Source organism: Parasteatoda tepidariorum, chromosome 4 (genome assembly GCF_982258835.1).
Source record: "Parasteatoda tepidariorum strain Cologne lab strain chromosome 4, Ptep-v5.0, whole genome shotgun sequence".
Lineage (NCBI taxonomy): Eukaryota > Metazoa > Arthropoda > Arachnida > Araneae > Theridiidae > Parasteatoda > Parasteatoda tepidariorum.
The window spans coordinates 27,543,846-27,563,463 of NC_141758.1; positions in this window are offsets into that span (position 1 = coordinate 27,543,846).

The following is a 19,618-nucleotide window of genomic DNA, read 5'->3' on the forward strand; positions in this document are numbered from 1 at the left end:
TGGCACTTGGCTCCATCTACTCCGACGCAGAGTTCATAAGAGGAAAAACATTTCCCCCGCATGAAATCGAGATAACCTCTAATGCGTGCAAAGCCTCCACACGGTTTATTATAGGTAGTCCAATCAGACCACTACGATGGCAAACCAGTTCACGAAAGAACCCTTTAATACAAAATCTAGTAAAAATAAAAAAGTGGTAGCAAATATATGTCTAGAATTTTTTTTAATTTTTGAATATGATTAATTTGTCTTATTTACTTGTCTACCACTACAGATTCAATTCTCAAATATATATGACAAATTCTTCTCAGTCACTTTTAAAATATCGACAACATTACAGGCGCCCACGGGCATCACCACAGACGAAGGAGTCGATTGTCCGCTTCGCGGACAGGCACTTTGTTCACTACTCCAGTTCAGTTCAGTTCACTTTTAAAATAGAATTTGGTTTCATGCGCTCAAACTGTTCACTTTTTAAATAGTCTGCGCAGACTACTTATAAGAAGCCGTGTGGAGGCTTTCTGATGTAGAAGGCAGGGGTGAAAGCGAGACGGAAAAGAGGAAAGGCTGGTAGTAAAACCATTTCAGTTATAGCTAGTTTTGGGGAGGAGTTTACTTATTCTTTTTTTAAATTTTTCAACAATATCTACTTTATCTTGGAAAAGAAGAAGCTTTATATATATGCCAGAATTACAAAAGAAATCTTGATAGTTACAGATATTTCATTTTTTTCGAAAAAAATGCTGGAATGAAATGTTTTACGTACCAGGTTTTTCTCTTTTCCGTCTTGCTTTATAAGGGCTTTCACCCATGGTAGAAGGTGATCACCTGAGAAGCTCGGGGGTAATACCTCGAAGGGAAGGGAGGCGAGGCAGTCTGCCACAAAACCCCTTCTCTCTTTCTAACTTGTTTGTTCAATCTCACTACTTCATTTTCACACCTGCCAACTTTTACGCAATTGGCGTAAAATTTTATTTTTATATTTAAAGTGGTAGTAAATATATACTATTTTTTTCTTTTATAAACTTAATTCTGAAATGATTTTGATCACCACTATTTTTAAAAAACTTACGCATATATATTATTATGCGCTACTATCAATGGTTTAAGCTCAAGTTTTTTCAATTACAACGTGTCTCGTTGCTTAAAATTGAAATTTTAATTCCGTTTCAATACCACTGGGAAAAATCATAATTGAAGGAATTAAAAGTTGGCAGGTATGCATTTTAATTTTCTCTCAGTAAAAGATACTGAACCCCAACTTTCACCTTTCAGTTGCGCTTCGGCGATTTATTATTTATTTCCACTCAGATGAATTAGTTGGAGCCCCTAGCGGGGCTGATGCTAAGATAACCTACACATATGAGTATGAGTAGAAGGTGATGGCCAAACACTAACAGTGAATTCTTTTTCAGTCACTTACTTAGCTTTATCATCAGCTATTATACCTTTCGTTATATTTAAAAACTTTTTCCCAGCAAAATGCCTAAAAAAGAACAAACTATTCAATAAAAAGAGAGAAATATCAAAAAGTATATGAAATAAAATGCACATGTTCAAAATATGCACATGAAGATCGCCAAATAGCAGCCTTGTTCTCATCCTTCTCCCCAAAATAGCGAAATAGTATTATCCGATACCACGTGATGAAGGCGGAGCCAAGTGCCAACTCCAGGTGAACGAACTATACTCTCATTGCGAATTTATTTTTGTGTCTGTTGAAAACTACAAATTAGTACTTTGAGGCATCAGATAGGCCCTAATTTTATATTATTTTATAAATGTCGTTGAACAGCCGACCCAATTTTTGGGTTTACGACTGTTAATGTTTTATTACGTAACCTTGTACTTTGAACCCAATCAGGAAGACAAGGGAACTCCTGGATCGAGTATTGAGAGAATGCCTTCGTTAGAGAGTTATAGCGGTTAATTTGTCGGACCCTCCTAATACTATGGAATTTTCCAGAAATCTTCTTTCATTGTAAAAGCAAAAGAAATGTCTTAATATTTTATATATTAGATTATTTAGATTTGCCGATCACTATTTATAAATAGTTTATTCCGGTAAAAGTCGAGAGGCTCATGCTAATGTCCTTCAGTTCTCATCAAAGTTTTATAAAAATTTAATTCCTTTTTTTAATATTAACACTTCGTCTTTTTACAACAGGAAAAAATAATTTTCAAGAGACTCGATTATATTAGTTGCTTTATGGTATATATATTTAAGTCACACTGGTCATAAAAGATTAAAAACTATTTGTAAAATATTAAGACTACTAGTTTCAATTCTTCTAATATAATTAAATGCCCTCACCTCGCTCAATTTGAGGAAAACACCTTTTATTAATCACTGCATTCACCAGCAAAAAGTTATATGCTAGCGAATCTAGAATATAGTCAAGTTTAAATTACGCTCCTCAAGTGGTCAATTGCTAAAAGTAAAATACATATACAGTTAATTTATTTTATAAACTGGTAGTGAAATAATATTTTATTTTCTTAAACTTGGTATTCTTTTAAGATAACGATATTGTGTTTCATAATTTTTGATAAATTAAAGTCATAGACAACAAAGAAATTATTATAAGTTCAGGGAAAAAAATAAATATATACAATATTTATCATATATTTGAAAAATTTGTGCCATAAATTACCAACTGCATTCCTAAAATTGACTTGAATATCGAGGCAATAATAATTATGATAAAGTTATAATGCATTTTATATTTAATAACATTCGTTGAACAGCCGACCCAATTTTGGGTTTCCGACTACCCATGTTCAATTCCGTAGCCTTGTAATTTGAACCCTATCCAGAAAAAAAAGGGAACTTCTGGATCAAGTATTGGGATAAATGCGCCTTCGTGGTGCTCTTTGATGGAACTAATCCTAATCCACATTTTGCGTTGCATGGAGAGGAAGACCACGCGATCCTTCCACGGTAAATCAGACGGCAAGGGATCTCTAACCCATGATATCTACCACTGAGGATATTTCACGTCAGCACTGCAGTCGGTGGGAGCCGGATGCGGATTCGTATCGACCAGTTCCCCTCATTGGAAGGCGAACGCTCTATCCCCTGAGCCATCGTGGCTCAGATAGGCCCTAATTGATAAAATTCAGTCCCTATTGCTGGTGTCGTAGGCCATTAAGGCTTTGGGTGTGCGATTCTTCTTATTTTCAAGTGGCGCCATCTATGACCAAGACCTTGACTTCTGCCACACACTTACGTCACACCCGTTTATGGGGCGGACCCATTCATACATCCATTCATTCATCCACAGATTGTAATTTTGACCTGAACCAGAGAACGATCAATCTCCAATTTAGTACCCCCTGAGGTGTAATTTGTTATGAGGACATGGAGGACCTTGTGACCCGGCAGATTTAACGTGCAACAGTCACTATTTACTAAACGGAGAGTCTGCTGCTCGCTGGAGTCGAACCCCGTTCCCACAAACGTGAGTCCAGAGCCCTGACAACTAGGCTATCCCGGCTCCAATTCAGTCCCTGAAATATAAGAAACATGCCTTTTGAAATCGCCATGCACAAAATGAGAAACGCTAGATTTTTAATTTGTCGATGTTTTATTCTCATTTTCAGTTCGCGCGTCAACTCTTACTACTATATACGCCAACTCTTATGTGTAACATTTTGGAACATGTTGTGTGCTAATGTACATTAGTATTCTTGACGTTTGTTTATTTTTGTTATACTTGCACAACTGCGAAGGTATAATCTGCAATACAATACATTATAATCTGGTATTGTCATTGCATGAATAAAAAAAAACGAACAAAAAAAAAATATTTTTTTTTTTTTAAATCTCGAAAAATTTATACATCTAATATTTATCATTTAAAAAATAATTTACTTTGAAATAACATAAATTTCTTATGAGGGTTATAACAAAATGGCGGTTTTAGGTATGTCCAAAATCCGGCTGTTCTAGAGTTAATCTAAACTAAGAACATTACTTTGAAAAAGAAAAAAAAAAAGCTGTTGAGAAATGTGCTCCAAAAAATTAGAAAACTGTTATTTTATTAACATCTAATTTCGAAATTTAACAATTTATTCGTAGCTAACCATTTAAGTAAGCATTTTTTTCGAAAATTTTTAAAATCTTCTTAGAGAAACAAGACAATCGCGCTTACGCGTTGCAATATAAACAATCGCGTTTTGATCTGAAATTACTCAACTGCAATTCTTAAAAACTCAAGCGGTTGCCAACCTTAGAGAATAAGAATAATAGCCCTAGCAATTTTTTAATTCACTTCAAAATATGAGGAAGGGATTGAAAGTGGGATTACGTTTAGAGTTTGCTGTTGAAGGACATCGCTTAAAATTAAAATAAGAATCAAACCATAAATAGTTTCAAAATTGGTAACAGAAAGAAGATAAACCTCGATCATTTAATGCAAAAATTGGTATCAGTAAGAAGACGAGCCTCGATCATTTAATGCATATTCTATATATCATTTAAGCCGACCGGCCTGTGTAGGGGGCAGGGAACTGTCCTTGCATCTGAAAGGATCTGGGTTCGAATCCCGGACTTGGCATGGGTGCTTCTTTCTCTCTATCTGTGTTCTATGTCCTTTCTCCTTTGTGTGTGAATGTGACCCGCCCTATAAACGGGTTGTGGAAGTGTGACGTGGGCGACGCTGCTCCACCGCCGTGGCTTCGCCACAGGCGTCCACTGGGTAACGAAAAGAGAATTAGCAGTTCTGTCACTTTCTGTCACCAATGGACAATAGTTCCAAGTGCCCGCCATTAAAATATATATATATATATATATATATATATATATATATATATATATATATATATATATCATTTAAAAAAAAGAAACAAATACAGCTGTATAAAATGTATGCCCTACCAAATCTCTAAGTGTGAAAGTGGTTTCTTAAATGAAATTTCTTCTAATGGTAGTTAAGTTTATGTTTCATTGTATTGTTCTTTGTTTAGTAAAATTGATTCAAAGTTATTTTCTATTCCACTACACGTAAATGATCAAAAAGTTCACGCGCCCTCTTTTTCCAACTCTCTCCTGATAGGCTTTAAAAATGTTGGCTAAGTTGCAAAATATTCTGAAGATTTAAGTTTTTAATTGTCTACGACTCAATAAAATATTTTGCATAAAACGTATAAGTTAGCCCTGCTGTTTAATCGGCATCCACGCGACGACCTGTGTGTATGAGCGCCATACTAAGCCGGCATCCACGTGATGATTTATGCGTACGAGCGCCGTATTCAGCCGGCGTTCACGTGATGATCTGTGTGTACGGGCACCGTATTTAGCCGACGTCCACGTGAAGAAATTTGTGTGTACGGTAACCGTATTTAGACGGAGTTTACGTGATGGTCGGTGTGTACGGGCACCGTATTTAGCCGGCATCCACGTGAAGACATTTGTGTGTACGGTAACCGTATTTAGCCGGCATTCACGTGATGATCTTTGCGCATGGGCACAGTATTTAGCCGGAATCCACGTAATGATCTTTGCGCATGGGCACAGTATTTAGCCGGAATCCACGTAATGATCTGTGTGTACGAGCACCGTATTTAGCCGGAATCGACGTGATGATCTGTGTGTACGAGCATCGTATTTAGTCGGAATTCACGTGATGATCTGTGTGTACGAGCACCGTATTTAGCCGGCATCCACGTGATGATCTATGTGTACGGGCACCGTATTTAGCTGGAATCGACGTGATGATCTGTGTGTACGAGCATCGTATTTAGTCGGAATTCACGTAATGATCTGTGTGTACGAGCACCGTATTTAGCCGAAATCCACGTGATGATCTATGTGTACGGGCACCGTATTTAGCCGGAATCGACGTGATGATCTGTGTGTACGAGCACCGTATTTAGTCGGAATTCACGTGATGATCTGTGTGTACGAGCACCGTATTTAGCCGAAATCCACGTGATGATCTATGTGTACGGGCACCGTATTTAGCTGGAATCGACGTGATGATCTGTGTGTACGAGCACCGTATTTAGTCGGAATTCACGTGATGATCTGTGTGTACGGGCACCGTATTTAGCCGGCACCCACGTGATGATCTGCGTGTGATCACGAGAAGCATATTTAGAATGCACTTACCATGTTTTGTAAGTCGATTTTATTTGTATTGATAATACTTGCAAAATTCTCCAAATATATTGTTAAGTAATTCTTAAATAAAGAAATCGGAACATCAGCTAACCAACATGTATACTTCGCGGCACGGTGCATCAAATCAGTGGCGTCACTTTAACGAGCCGTAACAGAAGGGTTAAGGAATGTACCAAACACTTTGTAATAAGAAAAATAAAATTTTGACCACAATTCTCTTGGCTTTTCTTGTGTAAATTTTTGATATAAAACTTTACGCCCCATAACTAACCTTTTAATACCCAGGCAAAAAAAAAAGTGGTTTATATTTATGAAAAAGAACTCCTAGCTGAAAAGATGCTATTCTTTGTTTCACCTCAAGTTGGCACTGCAGGGAATGGTTGGAAATGTAATACTACACTGTTGAAAAGTAGTTCTTCGTTATTTTGGAATTAATTACAGTTTAAATGCGCCTACAAATATAAATAAATGTTGTATAATAAGAAAAGTTTTATCTTAAAACATATATTAGAAGTTTTTTCGTGTTTGAATGTATTTAACTTACCTAATGTATTAATCTTCTCAGTAAAGCGAATGTGCAAAGAAGAAGGTGTTTTAGTTCGGCGATGAATTAGTTTTCGAAGCCAAGGAATCGCCTCGTTGGCTATTTTCTCGCATCGCTTAATTGTTATTTTGTTTAATTTTCAGTTAGTAACTGTTAAATTGTTTTGTTTTTAACTGTTGATTTTTAAATTTTTTTTGCTAGTCATTGTTAGCTTGTTCTTTTATGGTTAGTAGTTGTTATTTTTTGCATTAATTGTTAATTTATTTTGTGATTCCTTGATAGATTGTTTTTATTTTCTAATTACTAATCGTTTTTTGTTAGTTATCCTTCGTTAGTTTGTTTTTGTAGCTATTAATTGTATAACTGGTTTTAATTGTTAGATAACGAATTAATACACATTAATCAGCAAAAAAGAGGTCACATACAAAAGAAAGTATCTAAAGCAAAGCATTTATAATCATTTATGTATTTTTTTTTTTACCTTATATTTAATCAAAAAAAAATAATCTTTTTAAATGTAATCTTGTTTCGCTTAAAATTAATTTCAATTAGTTAAAAATATTTATAAAAAAATCTGTTTTTCAAAAATCATAATAGGGAAATCTACGCTTTAAAAATTATAATAAGAAATCAGGTTACTATTAGTATCTCGAATCAATTATATTAGAAATGCTCTAAAAGGAATTTTTCTGTATTTTGTTCGAAATTTTATTAAGATTCTTGGTAAAAAAATCAACAACAAAAATCTGCTCTTTGTTTCCTTTTACACTAATACTGGCCACTATTTCTCCTTTTTTGGTTTCTTTATGCCCCATCCAATTTAAAGAGTAACCCAGTTTCCATGCTAACGGCTCAAATCCGGTTTACCTGCCTTTTCTCTTCAGTGGCAACTTGAGGTTGTTTTTTATAACTTGTTTGTTTTTTATATTTATTTTTATGACAAAAAATTAGCAGGAATTAGCTATTAATCTTTTTAGATTATCATAATTAATACAGCCAAAGCAAAATATATTAATACCATAGTGTGAGGAGCACTCAAAAAAAATTTTTTACGAAAATTACAACAAATAAAATAGAACACAATAAGTTAAAATAACACGAAAAAACGCGTATATTGATACAATATCAGAAAGCACTCTTTTTTGCGGATATAATCGTGCTTTTGTGGGCTGATGAAAAGATTATATCTTTTATTTTCCGGCTTTTTTAAAAAATTTCATACTTTTTTTTTTTAAAAGTTGTTTTGTTATTTTTTTCATTATTCTTCCCCCCTTTTTTTTCATATGTCTATAATTTTCCTTTGTTTTATCTTCAATTTGAACTTATCTAATGAGTTCTGTTTACTTGCAGCTTATGCGCAATATGCAACTTATTTTTTTTTTTTTTTTTTTTTTTTTAACTTTCTTCTTGTTTTCTTGTATTTATTTATTTTGTTGTGTATATATATATATATATATATATATATATATATATATATATATATATATATATATATATATATATATATATATATATATATATATATATATATATATATATATATATATATATATATATATATATATATATATATATATATATATATATATATATATATATATATATATATATATATATATATATGTAGAGAATGAGAAAAGAACTCTATCCTTCATCCCCTCCTCTGCTGCCATGATTCCAGCGTCGCAACTTCCCCGCACTACCGCCTCTCCTTTTTTTTTACCCAGAGACACATTCCTCTTTTTGTTGCTGAACAATCAACTGCAATAGCCCAGGGCGTATGTTATGGGGCTTATGTTTCTGTAAACGGGCCTGATGGCCCATTTTCCTGTTCAAATCATTGGGGCAGACTGCCCATTTTCTTGTTCAAATCATCGGGGTAGACGGCCCACACTTTTCAACTTAATATTTCTAAAAATTTCAAATATCATCAAGTGTGTAAATAATTCATTTTGTTATTAAATGCTTCCATCACCGAAAAAAACTGCCGTTCCTCTCCAAAACACCACGTATATATTGGTTTCACAAATATACTGTGGTAGAAAGAATTAACTTCTTGAGCTGGCCAAGTGGAAGTGCGGTCAGCGTGACTGACTGTGAAGCCAATGGTTGCGGGTTCAAACCCGCTGAGGGCATTAATGTTTTTCTCTGGGCGTTGTTTTCCGTTGTGTGATAGGCGAATGTGGCAAGTGTGGCGAGGGTAATGTTGCTCGCCTTCGTGACTTCCGAACACTTCCGACTTCTTCCGAGGTGAAGAATGAAAGTTAAGTGCCAGCTGTTTACAAGAAAAGAAAAAAAAAATTAACTTGCTTTAGCTAAATAAATTCCCCTATTCATATTCACCCTATATTTTAAAATTTAGCGTTATTAAATTATAAAATATAGGGTAAATCTGGCAATTCTATATGTAGGGTCGATATTGGCTGTAAAGTGGCAGTAAAATATCGGTGGTATCGGGCAATTCTATATAGGGCCAAGATTGAAAAAAAAACATGACCCTTCGAACCCTTATTCAACCAAGATTCGTAAATATTGGTTCAATAATGGCCCAAGTTATTTTGCTTTCAAGGGATGTATTTTAAATGATTTAGTGCTTTTAGTTAGAATCACATTTTAAAGAATTCGGAGTGCAAAAAGTTAAGTTACGAAATAAGAAAAAAAAAAGTAGAACTTCGTATAAACAAACCATTTTTGAGGGATTTGCGTTTTTGATTATCAAAATATGGGGCGGGGAGTAACGCTATCTGAAAAATATGCTTCCAACGGTTTAGTCAGCAATCTACTCGAAACTTTCAACCCCTTATTTTTTAATTCCAACTTTTGGTATTTCGCATATGTCTCAAAAAGTTTTTAAGCGAATCGAAAAATTTTTAAGTGTATTTTTAAAATTCGTTTATTAAAGGTAGTTCCATGTTAACCATTTTCACGTTTCATTAATTTATTTATCAATTGGCGAAAAATATTGAATTGTAATGTATATAAATTTTTACATCAATTTAAATAAAGTAATTAAAAGTATTGAATTGTAACGTATATAAATTGTTACATCAATTTAAATAAAGTAATTAAAAATATTGAATTGTAACGTATATAAATTTTTACATCAATTTAAATAAAGTAATTAAAAATATTAAATTGCAGCGGATATAAATTTTTACATCAATTTAAATAAAGTAATTAAAAACATTGAATTGTAACGTATATAAATTTTTACATCGATTTTAATAATGTAATTAAAAACATTGAATTGTAACGTATATTAATTTTTACATCAATTTAAATAATGTAATTAAAAATATTTAATTGTAACGTATATAAATTTTTACATCAATTTTAATAATGTAATGAAATGAAATGACAAAATTAGAACGGAATCAGTCGATCAGTTCTTGCGAAATGCTATCTGAAAAAATACACTTTTTAAAAAGTTTGATAGCTATTTGCTCAATTTCATACATATTTTGTATTATGACAATTTAAATTATGTACTTTAAAATAATGTAAATATTTGTATCTTTTCAATTCAAATTTTTTATGGATTATCACTTAACAAAATACTAAGAAATAAATGAATCATTGGCTAATTATTAAAATATAATTTTTATATGAAAGTATGTACGGATAAACGAATTTTATGAATTTGTCTAAACAAATAAGTCACAAACTAATGTTCTCTTATTTAAAATAACTCCTGATTTTATTTAACGAAGACAAGAATTGCTCGAATTCTGTGAGTTCTAGTTATTATGTTCCAATGAAAAGTTGACATAATGTGGATAAATTTAAAAACTGGAAAAAAATGTTAAAATGTATTAGAAATAAGTTGTTTAACTAATTTCAACATCTTTTAAAATATTTTTTACCTCTTTTCAAATTTTTTTAAGCATATATCGTAAATTATTACGTAAAATTATTTTATAGCTTCAATAATTGTTGCTCTCCGTTTTAATAAAAATAACGCGAAGCAGTGCTTACAATTGTATTTGTCTTATAACTAAAAATAATTATTGTTAAAAATGTGGTGCTGCCATCTAGTTATAAGTTTCTAAAATATTAATGAAATTCTACTGTGAAATAATGTGACAGTGTCTACCGCTGTTGAGAGTCTCAAAAATTTCACGTCTTGGTTTTTTTAATTACGATTCTTCTCAAGAACTAATTTCTTCTTAAATTTTCGAATTCTTTTGGGCAATGGTGTTAACCGGGGAGCTACCCACCAACAGCTGCGGAAAGCCGCGGGGGAGGTGGATCCAAGAACCCTGCAATTGTATTATGTACCATTATTTCTATTTTAATGTTAGTGCCGCCCATGTACAAGACTATATGCCTAGCTATGTCATTATCTTATCTCTTTGAGTCATATCACACCAAATGAATCAGTGAGAGCCCATCAGGGAGGGTACTGAGTAACCAGAACAATTCTAAGTTGAGTAATAGTAATTACAATGATAATTTAGTTAAAAATCCTCGAAAATGGTTGATCTTGGAATAATGGTGAGTTGGACACTGGTGAATTAATTGCTGTAAATCCTGGTGTCTGACCAAATAAGAGTCCCGAAAATTTTCGTGACCTTTATTCCGTTAGGCACCGCTTCCTTAATTCACGTATTGAAACAAAAAATAACTTAAGATTTTGCACACAACGATATATGTGTGTATAAATAGTTATATATATATATATATATATATATATATATATATATATATATATATATATATATATATATATATATATATAAATTGTTTGCATATTGTTATATAAGGTTATATAGTGTTAGCACAGATATAACCACACATTGCTCATGAAAGCAAAAGAAAATTTATCTGAACACTTTTTAGACACATCTTGTATTTTTAAAAAAATGTTTATGTAAGAATCATGTATATTTAAAAAAAAAATAAAAAAAAGCTTTTGGGAAAACTTAGCATTGGTGTACGTTGAAGTATGTTTTTCGAGGTAGACGGAAAAAAAGGTCCCGGAAATAAAGGTACGGAAAAAAAGGTCCCGGAAAAAAAGGTACCTGGAAAAAAAGGTACGGAAAAAAGGGTCCCTGGAAAAAAAGGTCCCGGAAAAAAAGGTCCCGGAAAAAAAGGTACCTCCATAGGGAAAATCTGTAGGGATATTTCCCCTCTCGCTTTCTGGGCAACATGAATGCATCTCGCTGTTTCAATGAACATTCTTTTTATCTGTAATAATTCAGATTAGATCATTGAGGTAACGAGAAGGGTAAGGGGGGGGGGCACTTATAGGCTGGTTGTATTACGCTTTTTTTTTTAAATTTTATTTCACTTATTTATTCTTCTTTGATTATTTTTTAAAGCAGGAAGATACAATTTAAATTTTTCAATAATATTTTACTTTTTTTTAAAAAATTTTTAAGCGAAAAATGTGTTATTTTCTATTTTAAATTATATTTTGTGAAGAAGTTGCTAATGTGGGGCTTAAAGTAGCCAATCGGGGAAGTTGGGAGGATTTATGTGTTGGATGGTTATTCGTGATTGGAGGTATAAGTATTGGTGCCTTTTAATTAGAGTAGCGGTATTTCTTTTTTTTATTAGCTGGGTATGTTTAATTTCTCTATTTATTTTATTTTTTTAGGGCAAGATTTAATATAAAATATGCTATTTTTTTTTTCATTTTAAATGATATTTTTTGAAAAGGGTGTTGATATTTATATGAGCCGATTAAGGAAGGTGGGTGGATTTCTGTGTTGGATGTTTATTCTTTAATTGTGGAGAAAGGGAAGTATTGCTCTTTTTTAATTAGAGTCACGGTATTTCTTTTCTTAGAAGCTGGATGTATTTAATTTATTTATTTATTTTATTTTTCTAAGGGGAAGATGCATTTTAATATGTTTAATGTAAAAGATGTTATTTTTTTATTTTAAATGATAAATTGGAAAGAGGGTATAAATATTCATATTAGCCGATTGAGGACTTTTGTGTCGGATGCATTTTTTCTTTCTTTTTATAAGATTTTAAATTGTTATAAGAGGTTTCGTCTTTTATTTATTTATTTATAGGTTTTTTTTTTCTTATAAGAGATACGTTTATCTCTATTAACTTATTTTATTGTCGAAAATTCTGATTCGGATGGTTGGTGTCATGGAAATATTTTAAGTTCATATTAATTGATATTTAGTTTTGCTAATTGAGGTAAAGGAGAAAGAACATTTAAGCACAATGTTACTTTTTTCCCCTTCCTTTATATGATAAAAAGACTATTTAAAATTGTTTTGTTGTTTCTGTTACAGAATGTGTGTTATTCTTTATTTAACTAATAGTTTATAGAAGTAGTTGACACGACGCTAACGTTATGAATAGTTTTCTTGCCGTTTCATAATTTTGATTCAGATTCGTTAATTAGTGCAAGTAGGAGGAGGAGGTATTTGAAGCAAGAAATTTTTTTCATTTCTAAGAAGGAGTTTCTTAAACTAGATATTTTTTTGTTAAATATATTTCTTTTCTTAATTAAACAAGGATTTTTTTAAAACATATGTCAGTTTTTAAGTAATTAGTGGAGATTCAATTCTCTGCAAAATTGTTTTCACCCTATTTTAACAGTTATGATTCATTTATTTCGGTAAAATGAGGAGTCTTTTACCAGATAGGTAGTCTTTTAAGGGATTATTTTAATACTGAATTTTATTAAGAATATTTTTTTGTTAATACATTTCATTTTAACACGGTTAAGATTTAATTTAAGATTTCGGCATAAAAAAATTTTAATTTCAAAGAACTTATTCAAACACGCGTTATTTTGCGCTGATAAATTACATTAAATAGCCTGTAACACATTTCTCAGCTATTTTTAGGAAATATATAAGTAAATTTCGCTTTGTTTAAAATCTATTATTTATTATTATTTCTGTTAAGAAATAATAATAAATAATAGACATTTCTGTTCTGTTATGTCTATTTTTATTCAGTTTTAAATATTTTTTTTATTTCATTAAAGACGGTTTTATTTTTAATTCTTTTTAAAAACAGCATTCATGAAACTACATTTTTTAATAAAAAATCACTTTCTCTATGCACTTTCATTATCAGAGAAATGTTTTTAAAAGGACGATTCTGTTAATTATAATGGTATATTATAATGGTATATTTCCAACTTACATGAGGCCGCGGGCCACAATTAAAAATTCAAATCAAATGGTGGGGCCACAACTTTATCAAAATTTTATGAAGGACTTTTTCATGTTTGAAAGAACATTAAATATTATTGTCAGATTTTTAATAAGTTGTACAAAACAAAAGTATTGAATTACAAATTAAAATAAGAAGTAGATTTTTAGAAATATTTAATTCTTATTAATAATATTTTTAAAAATATTAAATAAATAATAAAAATTCGGGCTACAATAACTTAGGTTTTTATTAAAACTTACATAGTAGCACACAAAATATTCAATGAGAAAATTGAGATTTGTCTGCTACAACCACCAGAGAATAGATATTTACATTTAAAATTTACAAATGTGTGTGCAAATATTTTCGTCCAAAATGAGTGGTCTCAAAAAGTTAAATCGGATAATTTCTTCGAGAAAATTTCTGATACGCACATGCTAAATTATATTAACAAAATACAAAAAGAAATGAAATAAAATAGAGCTACATACATGATTATTTTTGCATTTGAATAAATATTTTCCTGGGTGTAAAACCTGAGAAATAAATTTTTTTGTACAATTGGTATGTTAAATTTCACAGATACGAAGAAATTAGGTTTTTATTAACGAGAAAAGCATTTTAAACCCATATTGATTCTTTACGAAAATTGTCCGCAAAAAAATGACAACTAGTAAAGTTTAGTCCGCGGGCCACAAAAAAAGGCTTCGCGGGCCGGATGCGGCCCCCGGGCTGCCAGTTGGAAACCCCTGGTCTAAAACAAATATCATTTTAACAAAGTGAATAATATATATTATAAATCAATGATTATCAAATTCAATAAGGTATGTTACAGATTGAATCATGTTAGATGCACTGAAGTGTGCCTTTACCAAAAAACAAGCATTTGTGGCTATATTAAAATTTTTGCAAACAAAAGGAAATTGGTGTTATAAAAAAGGAAAGATGTTTATGTACTTTTTTGTGAGTCTACTGCTAGAATCAGAGCATTTCATTAATCTTGTAAATTTCTGAAGATAGCAATTACTTTGACGTATGTGTACATTAGTGTACTGCAAATGGATGTCCTTGAGGTTTCTTGAATACACCTACAAGAATAAGAGGGGGTTTCACTCTAACAACCCTTTCAACCTTTTTCTAAGAATGTTTCAGCCATTCTTTGTATTTCAGTTTTTCATTCTTTGTCATTCTTTGTATTTCAGTTCCCAGCAAATCAAAGCTGGAGTCCACATGGTTATGGCATATCGCACATAGAAAAAAGAGGAGCTATGAAACTCTTCAAAAAAGGTCAAAAAAGGTTGAAAAGGTTTTTAAACCAAAATCTAGACATCCCAGAATTTTTAAGTTCAATAGCTAATAATCTAAGAAAGAAAAACATGCAAATTTAAAAACTAACTAAATTTAAAACCCCTAAAAACTCAAAATTGTCAACATACAAAATTTTCATTCATTTCCAATTTCATATTAAAATCTGTATTCATTACTTTAGCTTATTAATTTTTTTGAATAGCTAAAAATGATACTACATGGCAGTTTTAAATAAAGCAAATTTTATATTTAAATATTCCTAAATGTAAGTTTTTAATTTTCTTTAACATCTAAAAGACATACCATTTAAAAAATTTATAAGATATTTTAACGATGATATGTAATACCTTTTTTGCAGAGTTTCATAGCAATGAACTATTTATGTTTTTGTATATTGTATATTTGTGAATTTGTATATTTTAAACATCGAAATCGTCATTATTTTACAAAAAAATAAAAAATTTCCTCTAATGTATTCCAATCAAGTTATTTTTTAATTTTCTTGTGTTTTCAAAAAATAATGTCATAAAAAATGATGTTTATAAATATATTGTTGTAAGCAGAAACAAAGTTCTCCATATACGTCTAAGCTGAAGTTTTTAGAGGAATAGTTAAAAAAGTTGTCAACTACGTCATAAAAGGTTTGTGATATATTTTATTTTAAATTGAAAAAACTGATCTACTTATAAAACACATCTTATTTAATTCAACTTTATAAATATTAAAATAATTTAAATCCAATGAAAATGTAATAAAAATAATTACATATTTCAGGCAATATTACTGTATTATAAATTACTTTCTAGCAAATGCATAATGGATGCAAAATTTTTGTTCAAACTAATTGGAAATTGAATATAAATGAATCATAAAAAAAATAAAGAAAAATACATGGATAAAAAAAAAACAAAACAAATCAAGCATACTAATTTTTTTTTTTATTTACTTATTAAAAAAGCAATCCTACTTTAATGAATGGTTTCTTTTTTTTCTGGAAATTTCATAATTACAAATTAAAATATGTAAAAGACCAGATATTATAATACATATATACATTAAATGACTAATATATATTTAAGTATTAAAATAACATTCGATTCAATACGAAACAATGATATTTTTAAAAAAACCAGCTGACTTGAATCATGATTAAATCAATGAAATCCTGCTAAAAATATTCAATAAGGTTTGCTTCTGATAAGTTTCCAGCATTTTGATTCTAATTTGCTCTTAACTATAGTACATTGAATAAATGTTAATTGTGAATGTAAATAAATGTGAAAAAAAATTCATTAATTATAATACTACGTTGTAATGCAACGTTAAATAACCTTTTACGCTTCAATTAGTAAATTAATTACTAAAGATGTAAAGTAATTAAAATGATAGTTGTTACTGGTTAGATAATTTTTTAAGTTGTTCTTATTGCCAATTAAATAAATAAGAATTATTATCTATTTAAAGAGAGAAATAAGCGAATAACACCACCATTACCGCCAATCAAATGCTCAAGAGCCGCACCGGGTTCGAATGCCAGAGCCGGCGGTTCAATATGAAGATGCACTCAGTTCGCACTGATCACAGTACTAATGTACAATATCCTCTGTGGAAGACAGATTATGGGTTAGAGTTCACTTGCCGTTAGTCTAACCAATACCTCTAACCGTGGATGGTTTTCGTGGTTTACACTATATGTAACGCACATGCTTTTAAGTTCCATTGAAAAGTCCCCACGAAGGCAAATTTCTCCCAATGCTTGATCTAGGAGTTCTCTTTGTCTTCTGGGTTGAGTTCACTTTTATAAGACTACGTAATTGAACATTAGTAGCCTTTTAACAGCAATTAAGACATTACAAATATTTATAATTTTTAACAATTTTAAAAAATAATCGAAAATAATTTTTAGATTTATTCACTAAAATAATGAAAATAAAAAGTCACTAACAGAGAAAAAATCTTTAACAGAAATGGCACCGAAAATTGAAGTTTTTAAAACCCAAAATATAAAAAAGAAAAATATGCTCTCGAATTCGATAGCAAATGATATTTAAACATTAACCAGATAGTGGATATAGAATGCTCTGCCTTGTTTATTGCAATATCTTTTTAGATAAATTATAATTTTGTCATATTTTAGGGTTTAAATTATAAATTCAATAGTTAGGGGATATTATGTTTTAATAAATCAAAAACTTTCAAAAAAATTTAAATCAAAATTTTTTTCTAAACTTCATTTTTTCCCCCAATATTGTAAACAAGAGGTGGCAAACAGTGGGTCAAGTAAGACCGTCAATGCATAAACCGATTCCCAAACATGCCATTGGTTAACTGAAACGGTTCTGTGCTATGTTATCAATTCTAACTTATTACAAAATAAAAAAAAAGCGAAAAATGAAAGAAAATGACACCTGTCAAAAAATTTCTATTAGAAGCGTTATAAGCGAAACACATTCATTTTACTCCCCCTCCCCTAAAAATTTCATGTAGCCTGATAACACTTTTTCAATAGATAAGAGTCAAGATTCCCGGTAGAATCATGATCTTAGAAAATAAATAAACAATTTTATTGAAAATTTTCATATTTAATTAACTTTTTAAGAATAAATGCATAAATAAGAAACAAAAGTTGGATAAAAAGCTCTTTGAACACGCGCGACACGCAAAAAAACATGCACGGAACAGCAAAAAGCGCTTCAATCCAATCTTCTCATTTAAAATATTTTCCCCTACAGAATTTTCCCTACACAGGTACCTTTTTTACCGGGACCTTTTTTTCCGGGGACCTTTTTTTCCGTACCTTTTTTTCCGGTACCTTTTTTTCCAGGTACCTTTTTTTCCGGGACCTTTTTTTCCGTACCTTTTTTTCCGGTACCTTTTTTTCCTAGAATCGTTTTTCGAAGCTATTTCGTTGAAGGGTGTTTTTCTTATAAGAGATCTGTTTCATTCAACGGTGTTTTCTTTAAAGCATTTTGTTGACTGGTGTTTTTTACTCTCTTCTTCTACCCCCCCCCCTTCAAAAATAATAATAAATACAGTGACCTCTCACTTATGCACCACCTCTTTTATGCACCTTTTTCATTTATACGACGATTTTTATAGGTCCCAGTACATTAGATAGGAAAATAATGATAAACATCCTTCGTTTATGCGTCGCTCTAAAAGTCAATTTTTCAATTATGCGCCGAAATTTTAGGCTAACATTTTAATTTTTTAATCCTTTAAATATTTCTTCTTTTTTAAAAAAAATGATTTAAATTAAAAATGAAGCAAATAAGCAATCCTTGTTACAGATGAAAAGAAATATATGTTGTTAGATCCTATTGAATTTGCTTCCCCCTGTGACCTTTTTATTTTTGCTGTTTCTGGAAAGACATTCTTTCTAGAATTTTGAATAGGGTGTCTTATCTGTTACACCAACAACAATGAAAGCCCATTCATCTTTTAGAAAATGACCATTCCTCTTGTCCAGAGGTTAGTTTTACTCCCATGCTGTTTTCTAGAGAAGAAAAGACACCTGGAATACGAAATATGAAAGAGACTGCGATCACTTACTTGCAGTCAGATGGACATAATAAGTAAATAAAAGGAGGTGATCTGTTTAGTGACATCAGTAATCGAACAACTTATTGTGCAGAATATTATGACGTCAAGTACTTTTCTTAGAAATTTATCATGCAATGTTTCACCCCCTCCCATAAAACTCAAATTTTTGTGAAGAAGTGTTCATTTATATCTAACTAAAACTTGTGGACGATGAGAACGTGGTGGATGATACTGACGAGGATGATAAAGTTCCTCCAAATCACACAACAGTATTGGAAGCTTTAGACACTATTTATGACTATTTACAATTTAATTTTGCTTCTGAAACTCCCCCTTATCCCATTTATTTGAACTGGAGGAAACTGTTTTTGAAATAAGTCGGGAAAAACAAATACAAACATGTATTAAGATTATTTTGTAAGGAAATAAATTGTCTTAAGGTATGTTAAATTTTTTCTTTGTATAATTATATTACTAAATACCAAAACAGTATAAATATTAACATTTAATCTTTAGAAACATATTTATTCATATTCTCACTGCAATTTACGTTGCGTTTTAGAATATTGAAGTTTTTCACTTATGCGCCTCTTTCACTTATGCGCCTTTTTCTCTTGGCCTCTTACACCGGTGCATAAGTGAGAGTTCACTGTACATAAATAAATAAACACTGGTGTATGTTGAAAGATGTTTTTCGAAGCTCTTTTCGTTGAACTGTGTTCTTCAAAAGCCCTTCTCTTAAAGGGTGTTCTTCAAAGCTTCAACAACTACAACAAAAAAAGAGATAAAGAAAAATAGGAAAAAAAAGTTGAGTTCTTTTAACTCAAAGAAATGTTTAATTTTATACTATACCTACTCTCCTGCTGTCAATAATTATCTGGATATTTAAGTGAACAATATTTTAGATTGCTTAAAAAAAAATTTTAAAACTTTTTTGTTAAAAAAAATTGCAAATTTGGCGAAATTTA